Raw genomic sequence first — 13,539 nt, 5'->3', positions numbered from 1 at the left:
GTAGCCAACTTCTTCAATAATTTTGTGTACTTTTAAAGGAAAAGACGAAGGCAAGTACACAATTGCAGATGGAAGCGGCAAGGTCACCACGTCAAGAACTTACTTGCCAGCTAGTTAAAACCAAGGTAAGAGACTTCTATCTCTTTGTCAATAAACGCAACGGATAATCGATCCAACAAATGACAAATTTCTAAGACGCAAAGTACTACTGAATTAAGTATAAGCAACACAAACACGATGGCGCATTGCCAAGATCAGTTCTTAACATAGCGCTTACACAAGCCAGCTACGGTTTCATCTACTGACAAATCACAGCATTCTGACATTCTCGTGTATCTTTAAATCGTTCGCTAGCTCAACGCTAGTTGCCGTTTTACATTCATTTACGAAAAATCTAGACATAGATTGAAGCAAAATTCATTTTCTCAACAGATTGGTGACGACTTAAACAAGAATCAGGAATTACAGAATGCCTCATGACAAAATTAATAGTAGTTGTATGTAAAAACATTGCTGATCTTGATAATAAACTGAATCTGTTAAATTCAAGTGTAGACCATTCAACTATACTTCGCGCGTATGAAGTTAAACTTTTATATTACTTGCACTGCGGTAGAAACGAGTCGGAACTGTAAATATAATCAAACTACCCGACGAATAGTAAATCAGAAATGCGCTCACAACACGAGCATTATACAGAAGAGTGAAAACATCTCGTTTAATTAAATGCCATGTCATGTCTCGAAATGCTAAGACCAGCACGCGCGCGATACTGGAGATCCAAATTTGTTCTCTCCCTACCTTCGCTCATCCCCTTCCTAAGGAGGACTGATTAATAAGCATTCTTTGTTGTTGAGTCAGATACCTCACGCTAGGAAAAAGCATCATGGAATTAAGTTTTCATAACAAGACATTTTGCTCTTCAATGTTGGGAGATCTGTACTAAAACATATTTTGCTATTTACTTGAAAGAGTACATTCTGTAAAGCTATCAAACCATAGAGCCGCTTTAAAACTGTCTAAACGACAATTTTGATTCTAAACTGCGACTGATTTTACAAACAAACGAGGCGCGCACATCACGTAACATTGAAATCTGTCCACAAAGACTGGCTAAAAAAGATTCCAGAGTAAAATGTGGCGCTTACGAAAATTTTGGTCGTTTTATCCTCCTACACACAGCCAACACTAGTAAAATTTAACAATCGAGTTAGCCATCCATTTGTCATCGAAACTGATTGTAAAGGTACATCACAGAAATGCTACGAAATGCTAACTGAACGAAACGAGGCAGTCTAAATTCGGACAAAAACTATCAGGGAACTTAATGCTCAAATCAGAAGAGACAGTGAATCAGAATTTCACGATCTACGTACTAACTGCTGTCTCAAGTACAACAACAGGCCGAGTCGAAAACAATTAGATGGAACAAGACCGAGCTTAGAGCGCAGATTATTAAGCCTTATATCATTATAGAAACAAATAAGAGGAAACGCACCCTCAATTGCGTTCATCTCCTCCATAGTTCTTCTCTACTCAAACTGTATGTCTTAAAGACAATATTTACGAACATTAAAATTTCTCTGAAACATGTTTTTTTTTCTACTACGCAATAAACATCGCAGAACGACTGGAACTTTCCTTGCCTCTTAAACAGCCACAGAAAATTTAAAGTGTGACGTTTATACTTTTATGAGAAGCTATTGGTCGCGTACTTTTATTTTGTTGGGACGCGCATTCCCCAAAGCACCTGGGGCGAAACGTCATTGGAGAAGGTCAGGCCATAATTTGACAGCTTGTCAATCAACGACGTCATTCAGAAACAATTATATGTCTTTCTTAGGCCCTCGATTTTTCTCGTGCTTGTGTGATCAATACATAAAATTACACAATGGCGTTTCTATACAACACACTAGATGCTAGGAAAGCTGAGCGCTTGGTCGTTACAAAGTGTTTCCTTTACATGGCAACGTAATGAATAGATCGATGGAAGGAATTCCAGAGGTCTCCTCGCATTTCTCTCCACAAAGCAATGAGCAATACACTCAGAAGAAGAAAGACAGAATACTACGAAACAGACACATCTACCTCACGTTATTTGGAAGAATCGCGACAGAAAAACGAATTGAAACGTATTTCATTTGTTTATTGTGTCATACTTGGAATGTCTGAATGCTTTGATGATATAACGTCCCTTTTCTTTAGCAGTACATAACAAAGTGGTAAGACACGACAAGCACAAATAAACAATCCAGATCAAAAATATAGTAACTCAACGTTCAGTTTCTACCCTTTCGAGGATAAAGCTCCTCAAGAACCATCTAAATTCAAACTATTTTTTATATAATTAACATAACAATCATAACAACGTGTCAAATATTACGTTAGACTCTCCAGTAAGACACTTGAAGTTTAATCCCTGACCAGGCTCCTTGGACAAGACACCCTACCCTCTCCTCCCTGGTGTATAAATGGCAACTAGCAAATTTTGTCATTTGGCGTTTGATCTAGCCATCTGACAGAATGTTAGAAGCTGTACTAGTGTGCTGTTTACTAGCGTCCATCTAAGAGGAAGAACTCATATTGCTAGAGGCTTTATCGTATGAAAAAACATACTTTAAAACCATACACAACTTTAGCTCGTTTTGTGAGTAATTTTCCCCAAAGATTGTTGGCTTCATTCGATATTCTCCCAACAAATTGGCGTAAGTTATGCTTGTGAGCGTATTGCAATGAAATTGGCTACATTCAATATTTAAGGGTTGTTTTTCCCTGACATTAGGCTGACTAAAAGATGGCCATAGATCCATTTTGATCACTCGGTGATCGAGTCTTCTAGAACATCCTAATGAAACAGTACAACCCTGAGCAGCCATAGCGATTATGACTAAATCATGTCTGTCTGCATCATGTTCTGTAGATGTTCAAAGCCAGCAGTTCAGCAATGTAGATAAGTCAAACTGAACAAACTTGACAAAGTTTGCCCTCTTGTAAAATGTCAAAGAAACACCACAGGAAAATACGGTGACAAAGATTCCATTAGGGCCGATTTACACGGTACGACTTTGTCGCATGCGGGAAGCTTACGACAGGCCCACAACATGACTTAGGACCATTTAAACGCGCACGACATCTTCACTTACAAAATTAAATTTGCAAGAGTTTGCACCGGGATTTTCGGAGCGAAAGTTCTAACAAACGGTAAACAAATATTTTAGCTGTCGCTTTAATTCGTTCAATACTTTTCGAGAAACGACTTCACGTGAATCAGTCAACAGCAACTTCGTCCGCCATTTTGACGCAAGAAAACATCACCTTCGTCCCGTACTCAGTAGAAATTTGTCACAAGATACTTCATTTTCTATCGATTTCGGCTACGATAGTCGCAGCGTTTTAAAACATGTTTTAAAATCCCACGACATTTTTTTGACCTACACAACAGTCGTAAGCGAGTGGTAGGTTTGATTTACACGAAACAATTCATGTCGTAGGCCTGTCGTAAGCTTGTCGCATGCAACAAAGTTGTACCGTGTAAATCGGCCCTTAGAATATTCACACACTATTGTTTTATCCAGAGTTCAAACCTAACGCCACCTTGTACATGATAGTAAACAGTACGACCTGAAAAAACTGCTTTCAATAGCTTTCATTACAATTTAATCCAGACTTATTGAAACCACCTTGTTCAGCATAACAAACAGAATCAAAAGAAAGTATTCTTCGATAGCTTTCACATGAACGGCCACACAACGAAGTTTCGTCCACAGACTGAAAAGTTCGAACCACCTTGTACAGCATAATAAACAGTACCATGTAAAAGTACTGCTCAATAGCTTTATTTCAATGTTCACACACTGGGGTTTCATCCAGATTCAAAAGTTCGAGCCGCCTTTTACGCTACCACATAAAAGCATAGTTCCAAAGCTTTCATTTGAATGGTCACACAACAACAGTGCTTTATCCATATCATAAAAAGTTAGAACACCTTGTGTCGCATAATGAACAGTATCACAAGAAAGCACTACTCAATAGTTTTCATTTGAATGGTTACACAACGGAGTTTTATCCACAGAATGAAGAGTTCGAACCACCTTGTACAGCATGATAAAGAATAACACAAGAAAGGACTGCTCAATAGCTTTCATTTGAATGGTCACACAATAGGATCAGGCAGTTTTAGCCAAATCGTATGACTCGAGGTTTTACGTCAAAACCGAGGTAAGGGTTAACAGGCCTCCAAGAGCATACAAAACAAACAGAAATCGTTTTTTTCTAGGGAAAAAACCAGGGAAAAAACCCAACAACCCTGACAAAAGACAGAGTTTGTAATCACTCTTCTTTGAAATGAAGAAGCAATATCTCGGGATTCCCCCATGACAAGGAGCTGTCACGATTGGTTGAGTGAAGGCAAAACAGCAGTTAGCCAATAGCAGGGTTGTAACAGCCACAACTAAAACATAGATGGAAATGCTTGCAGAAGTAAAATTCACCGCATACCTCTACCGAAACGTAACGAACACGCCGGTAAACAGAACAAGGCGTCATAAGGTTGCTTAGTTGAAATAAGCAGTCCAGCTTGGTGAGTTAGCTTTTCCAAGTTGAAGAGAACATGGAGAATGCGACAGGTGACAAAGAAGCAGAGTTTTCAGGGACCAGTGATGGACCAAAATCGTCACCCTATCAACGGATCGTTATCGCCTGCCCTGACAATCATATCATCGTTGTAAAGCGATTTACGAGCGGAGGTGAGAAGTTGTATTGCTGAGAGTATACGAAAACGTATGTCAAGGAGACAACACTCAAAAATTCGTTTTCGTTTCTTGCAGAAGTCAAAGTTGAAGGGGGGAGACTTGTTGCTACTGAAAACAAGAAGGGACGCTAGCAAGAGGTAAGCGTGAATCGATTCATTATTTGCAAGAGATGACATTAAAATTAGCGCAAATTAGAACAAACAGACAGCACAGCGTTATCGAATAAAGAGTCAAAATTCTTGTCAGACAATGAATTCACTTCAACTTGAGATAGTTCCGACTGACCAATTAACTTAATTACTTTGTATCTGCTTTGCTTAAAATAATATCTCAGTTAAATTGAAAATGAAACCGACAGGGAAAGATTTTGAGTGTATTTGTTAAAGAGGATGAGATGACAAAGTGAAAATAGCAAGAGGAAGATAAGACAAACATATGTAAGTGAAAGCATAACAACAACGAAAAAAAGTAATGCAAGAAGGAATTTAAAATGTTGGAAACAGAGCGAAAAGCAACATTTGGTAGTTAATGGCATAAACAAAACGCCAGGTAACATACAAAGCATCATTTTTTCAAGGCATGAGAGAGACCAACTTCCAGTTTCTCCTAACAATAACCGTACATCATCAAGGAAAATCGTGATGAGAAGAAAGGCACTCGTCAATGACATGATATTTCCTTGCTGTATCGCCAAACTCTTTTGACAACTGAATATTCAAAGAGATGCCTGACAATGGATAAAGAGATGCATGTACTCAAGTTAAGCACTGAAAAAAAAAGCGAAAAAATTCCTTCATCAGATTTTCTACGCCGCAAATGCCATTGCACAAGCAGACATTTAACATCGTCCTGAAATTTGTCGAAAATACTTGAACGCCGCTTGTAAGTTAAAGATGTTGATACACGCTTGTTAGAAGTTGAAACTTTAAGTCTGTGTTAATAAGTTAAAGGCTTAGTAAAGGTCTATTGTAGCGTACCATTCGTAGTGAACCAGAACATCCGTTTTGCAAAAGAAATAGCCTCCTCGTGCTTTTATCTACCACTTTGAACAGCACAAAACATGACATGAAAGAATCACTATTTGTATGAAATGACTAAAAAGCAAAAGCTGATTTCCCAATGGTAAATTTGATTTCAATAAAGGGTTTTACTGAACAGATTTGATGGATATGATTTACGTGTTAGTCTGTAGTCACTCCTTAAGCCCTTTGGATATTTGTGTATAAGATGACCTAAATAAGGACTCTGACATACAGCTAGGCTTAGCAAACGAACATAGAAGTCCCAAAGAAACAGTATATTCCACACAACGTTCGCACCCTTTTCAATATGGCAGAAAATGCGAGCTGCCCCGTTTTGGTTTGTGTAGTTTAGTGATATTAACTTGTCTAGGAGTAATGATATCATTTCAGTTTTGTTTTGCAGAACTCATACCTAAAACAAAGCCAAAACATACCTTCTAGAAGCAACTAGTCCACTAAGCGTAATTAAGGCTCCTTTCTAGTCGAAGGAATTCGACCAAAGCGTGGGAAAGCATTCTGCTGCAGGCAATAGTTGATACATTTGCATATCTGATCAATATAGTTTATTCAACCAACAATGTTTTTATTGAGTAGCAAGGCACATCCGATCATTCCAAACATTGCTTGCATGACACAAAAAGATAAGAAGGTGTTGATGAAAAACGTAGACAATTAGCGGCTAAACTCAGAGAAAACCCGGTGCCGGCTGTAGCAATAAATTTGAAGCTGTTCTTGAATTCAGTTGCCTGTTTTGGGCAATTCTAAACTGCAAGCTTAAACATGTCACGAAATACAATGTATTCATTTACCGCCCAGTTCTCGAATACCACAGGAATAATGCTTATTTCTGAGCAAATTGTAAATCACGTTTTGACAAAAACAGACCAATTCATGATTCCTGTCAATCACAAAGAAATTAAGTTTATCTCAATGTAATTTGTCTACATCTCGCCCAGTGTTATCCACAAGCCTTTCCATCTAGCTTCCATGTGTTTCCTTTGTGTTTTTCTAGTGGTTTTAAACCCAAAAAAGTGTCAAAGTAGCCCACCAAACCATTAGACGTAGGATCAAAATTCTCTTTTAAGATTACCACACATTTCCTAAGTTCATCTTGGGAGAGATTTTCCTCAGATCAACCAGCCTTATGTTCAAAAATGACCTGCGACTAACTTTCGTTTAAATCGTGTTTTAAATAGTGTTGGAAAAGAGCAGTTAGAAATTTAAACTCAGCGCTGGGAATGTGAGATACGTTAGCTCCTGTAGTACCTGTATGAAAATGTAAATTCTCCTCAGCGGGTTCCATTACGTCTCTGGTATTGCTTATAAGAATTTGGTGTTGAATCAAGACAACACCCAGGGATCCCTCCCATAAAAATTAGGGAACATTCAACAAATAAAAATGCAGCATGTCTTTTACCTCGTGGCGGCCATTTTGAATTTTAAATACGCATTCATTTAGCGCGAAATCAGGAGGCGAAAACTTACGGGTCTGGAACAATTACCCTAATTAACATAAGAAACAGAAAAAGTGAAGGATTCTGGCAGTCGTAGTCAAATGAAAGTATCGTGCAAATCTACTTTTCTCGGAGGATCCGATCGTACACCGAGAGTAGAGTTCCGAACTGTTTCCGAACATTTCTCGGTTCCAGACCTTGCACCAGGTGACTTCGTACTGAAATTCGAATGGTCACAGTACAATAGGCAAGATTGGCTTTCATTCATCCTCTAATTTTATATGAGGGCCCCTAAGGGCAATATCCCCTAGTTGATGATTCTATGAATTCTCATAACCTGTTTGCTTGATAATGTATTAGGATTGTAAGGAGAAATTAGGTATTGATTTTTACTTCAAAAGAAAACAAGCTAGACTTTTTGTTTTCATTGTCCAGTAAACCGAAAGGTTATTATCTTAAGTATATAAAAGTGCATTTGGATAGCAACCAGATAATTTCCAATTTTTTTCTTCAGTACAGACCTACAAAAAGTATCTGTTTTCTCTTGCAATTCACTACTTACACCAAAATTTTGTGTGTTTTTTTGTGAGTCTACTGTATAGGGCAATTCGGTGGCAATCAAGAATGACATTTCATGCAGCACTACATGAAGACAATTATACCCAAAAGTGCATTAGTACTGGATTATAAGCAGATATTTACCAAGAGAATTATGTAAACAATTTAAAAGCAAATGAGCCCTTGAGCAATTCATAACACAGACAGAATTGCACTCCATTCTTTTCAAAGAGAATGATAGTTAGAGATTTCAGAAGGGTAGAAATAGTGTTTAGAAAGCAACACTGATGAAAGTAGAAAATGTCAAACAGAAAGCTGAAAACAAAGAGATAGCCTTACTGCTTGCAACTGCAAAGAATATCTTGAGCAAAGCTATGCAAACTGTAGCTGAGTAAACATTTTACTACGGACAAATGAAGCAAGGTAAACTAAGACCATGACAGGGATTTCAAAACATTTAAAGATCCTAACTGCCATAATTGGAACCATAACAAACTAACAGCATGACTTCCCATAAAATCAGACATTTACTTTGTGCAAGGTAATGTTTGTAGTAGAACAGCATGTAAAATGACCAGCAGGCTTTCTCACCAATCTGAGTATGACCATTACAGAATACCAGCAAGCTTTAGAAATTGCCTCATATGGGGTTGTGGAGGGGCAGTGGCCTCATGGTTAGTACGCTTGTCTCCAGATCAAGCATCCAGGTGTGAGCCCTGGTTGGGGACATTGTGTTGTGTTCTTGGGCAAGGCACTTTACTCTCACAGTGTTTCTCTCCACCCAGGTGTACAAATGGGTACCGGCAAACTTAATGCTGGGGGTAACCCTGCAATGGACTAGCATCCCATTCAGGGGGTAGTAGAAATACTCCTAGTCGCTGCATGCTACAGAATAAGCTCTGGCCTGATGGGCCACATGGCTCGTATGCAGACTTAACACACCTAGCCTAAAGGGTAAACATTTTCAGTAGAAACACACTGGCATAACCATTAAGTGCATAAGACTCCACATTGAGAAGTTTGTAGGGTTGTCAAAAGCAGCCATTGCTGATAAAAATTATCATTATCATTATCTCAGCCAGCTACTCAGCTGTGAAATTCATCTCATTCATTTGCAGAGATGCCACCTACCCCAACAATAATACAGATTACTTCAAAACATTTTAATAACCCAGATTCTGGAGTTCTGAAGCCCTGGTCAGGGTCTTTGTGTTGTATTCTTGGGCAAGACACTTAACATGCACCTTACACTGTGATCTTTTCAAGCACCAAGGTATATGAATAGATACAAACAAATTGTCGGGACAAAATGCGGGGCGGCAAGATTGGCTATGATGGACTGGCATCCCCTCTGAGGGTACGGAGAGGGGGTGGAAGGTAAAGCACTGTCACTGATTAATGATCATCTACGGATCTTTAATGTTCAGGCTTAATTTTTTTACTTGAAACAAATTACTATTAATAGTTGGCACCAGAATTAAGCACAGGAACATTTTTGACAGCAGACAACCATAGGCTTGATTCCAAGTGTCTTCAGATTTAATACTTCAGTGCTGAATAACTTTAAATGTCACTTACTGTGTAACAACTGAGTTCATCTGACTCAGATGTAGTATAAACATGTCCTTTTCTACTGATAATTTAAATTATTTTTATCAGACATGTATACAGCAAAAGTAATATCATCAACTGGAAAAATATCTAAAAAAACTTTAAATAGGCTAAAATAAAGGTCAAACTAAAGACTAATTAATGTAAATGCAGTACTCTTCAAATCTGGAACATTTCAAATTGATTATTGATGACAATTTGATTTTAAACATCAAGGTAGGAAAGGTGTCAAATGAATAGTTTCTATACATTGTCTGATTTCATTCTTGCACCCAATATGATAATAAATTAAAGTAAAATTAAGAATTATTACAATATTCTCAGTTCTCACCTTGACAAAAGAGTTTTCAACAAATCTCCCTCTTCCAAATTAACCAATATTTCTAGATTTTAACTAAAAAAGATAAAAAATGTTATAAATTTGAACTCAATCTATAAGGAAATCCAAAACTGACCTTTTTTTATTGAATTATTATTGAAAGAACTCAATAAACTTTACGTTTCTTGTTTCTCAGTCAGCCCATTTTGAGCCACAGTAGTTCCATGCCTAGTGGCATAGAACTCACTTATAAAAACTTATTGCTGGGCTATATACCACTGTGAAGAGTATGGTTTTCAGCAAGTTTAGTCTGGGATAGGGTATAGAAATCAGTCACTTTTGGTCCAGAATAGGGTATCGTTTACAAGAAAAGTGGCCAGTGTATAAACAATTTAGTCTAGAACTGGTTCATTATACCTGGTTTATTACATCCGGTTCATTAATAATAGAAATTAAAACTTGGAAGTGACTTTGTAAGATATTGGCTTAGTTAGCATATGCTGGACTATGACTGTAATTTGGTTATCTACATAGAAAATAGCCATTCTGGGATAGAGTAGGGGTTTTTGGTGCCTAGTCTAGAATAGTATTCCAGATTCAAGTCAATCATGTCTAGTATAGCAGGGGTTTCATTTAAAGGGCCAGGCACCGTGCAAATTGAATGGCTGCGAGGACAATTTACCCGGCTGGTTTAACCATCTAGTGTGAAGTTTTTCTTACAAAGAAGTTCAGTTCTAATAGTTTTGCCCGCCTGTGAAAACCAGTTGCCTTTCTGCTAATATTGTTAATGAAACCCCTGGTATAGGGTAAGGGTTTCAGTGTCCCAATGGTTTAACCCTACCCTGGAAAGATTTACAGAGTACCCCCCCCCCCCAGGGGGCATTTAAGGTGGTGTTAATTTACATGACACAACAGGCATGTGCTTTATAATGATGCAGTGGAATCCAATGAGTTCATCTTGGATTATTTAACAGATTTTCATTTTGGTAAAGGCAAAATGAAAATGCCATGAATGTGTGACTACTCATTTCAATGCAAAGTCAGTGACCAGACCCTGGGGGGGAGACTCCTACATGAAAAGGTTGGGGATGCTTGTGAGTAAATGTAAATTAAACCCCTAAAGGAGACCAATCTGGTTGTGGATTGAGCATTATTTGATCCCTAAAAGATACCACTTAAACAGAATGTGTAGTTCCAGAACATATCCATACCTTCCCCACGGAAGGGACTTTTTTTTAAGATCCCCCACCACCACCCAATGGAAATTCCAATTAAGCTTCATACTTCTTTAAATGTTTTGGTCTTACAGAGCCCCTCCCCCCCTTCCCCCCCTTCCCCCCCCCCCCCCGCCCCCACCCCCAGGAAATTCCAATTTATTCTGCACGGGAAGTAGGGATATTTTCTGGAACTGCACAATAGGCTTTATTACCAACCGCTGTTTGGGAAAGGAGCCCGTGCTAGTAGACTGGACTTGAGAGACTGGTCTATGAGCCCAAAATCAGACATATGAGCAGCTTATTATTACTTACCTTGATAGCTAAAAATAGTGGCGTTTTGTCATGAACACCTTAGTGAGATTGGAATCCTTGATTTATACCCTAAAGCAAGACGACAAGCCTGCCCGAACTTTTCATAAGGGAGTCCCCCCTTGCATGAGGACCAGACGTGCTTTGAACCACTTTGTCTCTGAATGAAACTTGTATGTGCATGAAAACAGATTCAGTAAGGAGGTGCAAAATGAAATATTGCTGCAAATAACAGAATGAAACTCGTGCCAGTATGAAATCTGATTACACTCCATAAGAGTACCCTGGAAGGCAGAGAGATTTTTCTTTTGTGCTGTGGGATCGACATTGACCAGAGGCCAACACTATGACCCGGTAAGCTGCAAGACAGCTTACCATCAATTAAGTCCTGGCTGAAATCGGAAATCGAGCAAGAAAAGCAGTCAGTTGTAAAACACAGACTGCAGACTGCACACCAGGGGTAAAAGGCAGACTGTATACTATAGACTTTTTAACTAAATTTTGTTACCATTTTCATCACTGAGAGCTAACCATAAACAGGCTTACTGGAGCATTATTTAGGCTTACCTGAGTGATATTCAGTCTAACCGAAGTGTAGACTTTCACTGCAGTTAGCCTGAATAACCCTATTTACGGTTAGCACTTGATCATAAACAATTATTGGATGAGGTTTTTGTGATATCCAAAATAATCGAGGTTGAGGTAGGGGTTATCAGCCGAAGCCGAATGCTGAGGCTGATAACCCCTACCAAGACCTCAATTATTCTGGATATCACAAAAACCGAATCTAATAATTATTTTATTATATATTGAATGGAAAAAAATGAAAGTCATGTTTTTGCTTCTTCACTGACGGCAAGCAGCACAAAGCACGCGAACTTGACATGATTACCCTTAGAGATCATGCACTGCGGTCATACATGACATGATTACGTGTGACCTTGAGTGTCCTTGACATGATTATTGTATAATCTGCAATTATTATGACGTCACAGGTGCTGATTTTGAAAATTCACCGTATGCTTTCCGCCAATCAGAAAAGAGATAGTGAGTTCAATGTATAATAATGGAAATAATCCAATATATACTTAAAGGTCTGTAGTCTGCTGTCTGCATTTTACCCCTCAATCTGTATTTTACCTCCGGTCTGCAGTCTGCAGTCCGCAGTCTGTGTTCTACACTAACCAGCGAGAAAAGTCACTGGCACCCAGGGTATTACAAAGGGGAGACCACTTCAAACCATGAGATAATAGTCACTGGGGTTGGCTCAATAATATTTTATTACCAGTTTGAAAAAGTCATTTTGCTGAATTCAGATCATGAAATCATTTGATAAGAACAGCAATGTGACAGATCAAATGACCAGTTAGCGAAAGCCTAGATTTCTTGGTCTTCCTATAGCCCCTTACCATCAAATTCTCGTAACTATCCCAAATGACGAATAAGAAAACCTGTAAGGAGAACTGGTATTTTCATCCTTAGGATCGAGTGCTCTGTGAGACATAAAAGATGTTTTAGTGATAAAAAAAAAACTATCTTTGTCCAGTTTTGTGTCTGCAGTTGTATTAACCCAGTCATTTGTCTTTCATCCTCAGGGCTTTTTCATTAAAGCGCCACGTGAGGATTTGAGTTCTTTACTACAATGAATAAAGCAAATGGAGAAATGAAGAAAAGCTCACCAGTTTGAACGAAGCGGACAATTTCTGTCGCATGTTTTTGTAGATTTTGTTTGTATAATAGAGTGGAAATTGCACCAATACTAAAAAGACATTGCTTAGCTTCATGTCGTGAAATTAAGATTATAATCGTAAATCGTATTGAGTTTGTTGTCCTAAACGCGTCAAGAGTACTTGTGTAGTTTGTGCATCACGGCTTGCAGATTTCTTAGCTTGCTATCGACATCTTTAACAGATAATACTTCGCCCTGATAATGTAAAACAAGAACGTGTGAAATACATACCCTTTTAGCTCACTTGGTGCAGTTGATCCCTCTACATATAAGCGCCCGGCTCTACATCACTCTCCGTTGCGCGATCGACGCTGCGCTACCTTTGTCCGGGTGACTCGTCCCCAGACCTCCAAGACAATCGCAACAAAATTGTGCGCTCATCTGACGTGACTTAGCTCTTATTAACCGAGCTGGAGGTCTGTATGAGAGAATCTTGACCGAGGTCGTGAGTACAGACCGAACGCAGTGAGGTCTGTACACACGACCGAGGTCAAGATTCTCCCATACAGACCGACTTAGCTCGGTTAATAAGATGTTTATTATATGGCAAAGAAGAAAACTTTAATTCG

The 13,539-nt window shown here is 38.6% G+C and overlaps 2 protein-coding genes and 2 long non-coding RNA genes across 6 annotated transcripts in view; 3 read left to right on the top strand and 1 right to left on the bottom strand.

Moving 5' to 3' along the window:
- The window catches only part of LOC145492088 (uncharacterized), a 25,421-nt gene extending 23,916 nt beyond the window's left edge, over positions 1–1,505 (top strand). Inside the window, exon 7 of the mRNA XM_081471420.1 lies at positions 1,215–1,505. The gene's annotated coding sequence lies outside the window, so the exon portion shown is untranslated. The remainder of the gene's footprint in view (positions 1–1,214) is intronic.
- Positions 1–1,505, top strand: part of LOC145492090 (uncharacterized) — an 8,136-nt gene extending 6,631 nt beyond the window's left edge. Inside the window, exons 9-10 of the mRNA XM_081471423.1 lie at positions 39–125; positions 433–1,505. The gene's annotated coding sequence lies outside the window, so the exon portion shown is untranslated. The remainder of the gene's footprint in view (positions 1–38; positions 126–432) is intronic.
- LOC145492100 (uncharacterized) overlaps positions 1–13,539 on the bottom strand; it is a 23,792-nt gene extending 10,253 nt beyond the window's left edge. The window contains exons 1-2 of the long non-coding RNA XR_014049944.1: positions 13,202–13,539; positions 9,728–9,790 (exon numbers count right to left, since the gene is read on the bottom strand). This is a non-coding gene — a long non-coding RNA (uncharacterized LOC145492100). The remainder of the gene's footprint in view (positions 1–9,727; positions 9,791–13,201) is intronic.
- Positions 3,228–13,112, top strand: LOC145492098 (uncharacterized). Of its 3 annotated transcripts, none has more exons than XR_014049940.1 (3): positions 3,228–4,745; positions 4,827–4,888; positions 12,837–13,112. It is a non-coding gene; the product is annotated as an uncharacterized LOC145492098 (long non-coding RNA). The 3 variants fall into 3 exon arrangements; XR_014049939.1 differs by lacking the exon at positions 12,837–13,112 and adding an exon at positions 8,904–9,719; XR_014049938.1 differs by lacking the exon at positions 12,837–13,112 and having other exon boundaries at positions 4,827–9,719.

This window comes from Orbicella franksi, chromosome 7 (assembly GCF_964199315.1).
Source record: "Orbicella franksi chromosome 7, jaOrbFran1.1, whole genome shotgun sequence".
Lineage (NCBI taxonomy): Eukaryota > Metazoa > Cnidaria > Anthozoa > Scleractinia > Merulinidae > Orbicella > Orbicella franksi.
This window is presented reverse-complemented; position numbering and strand designations above follow the sequence as displayed.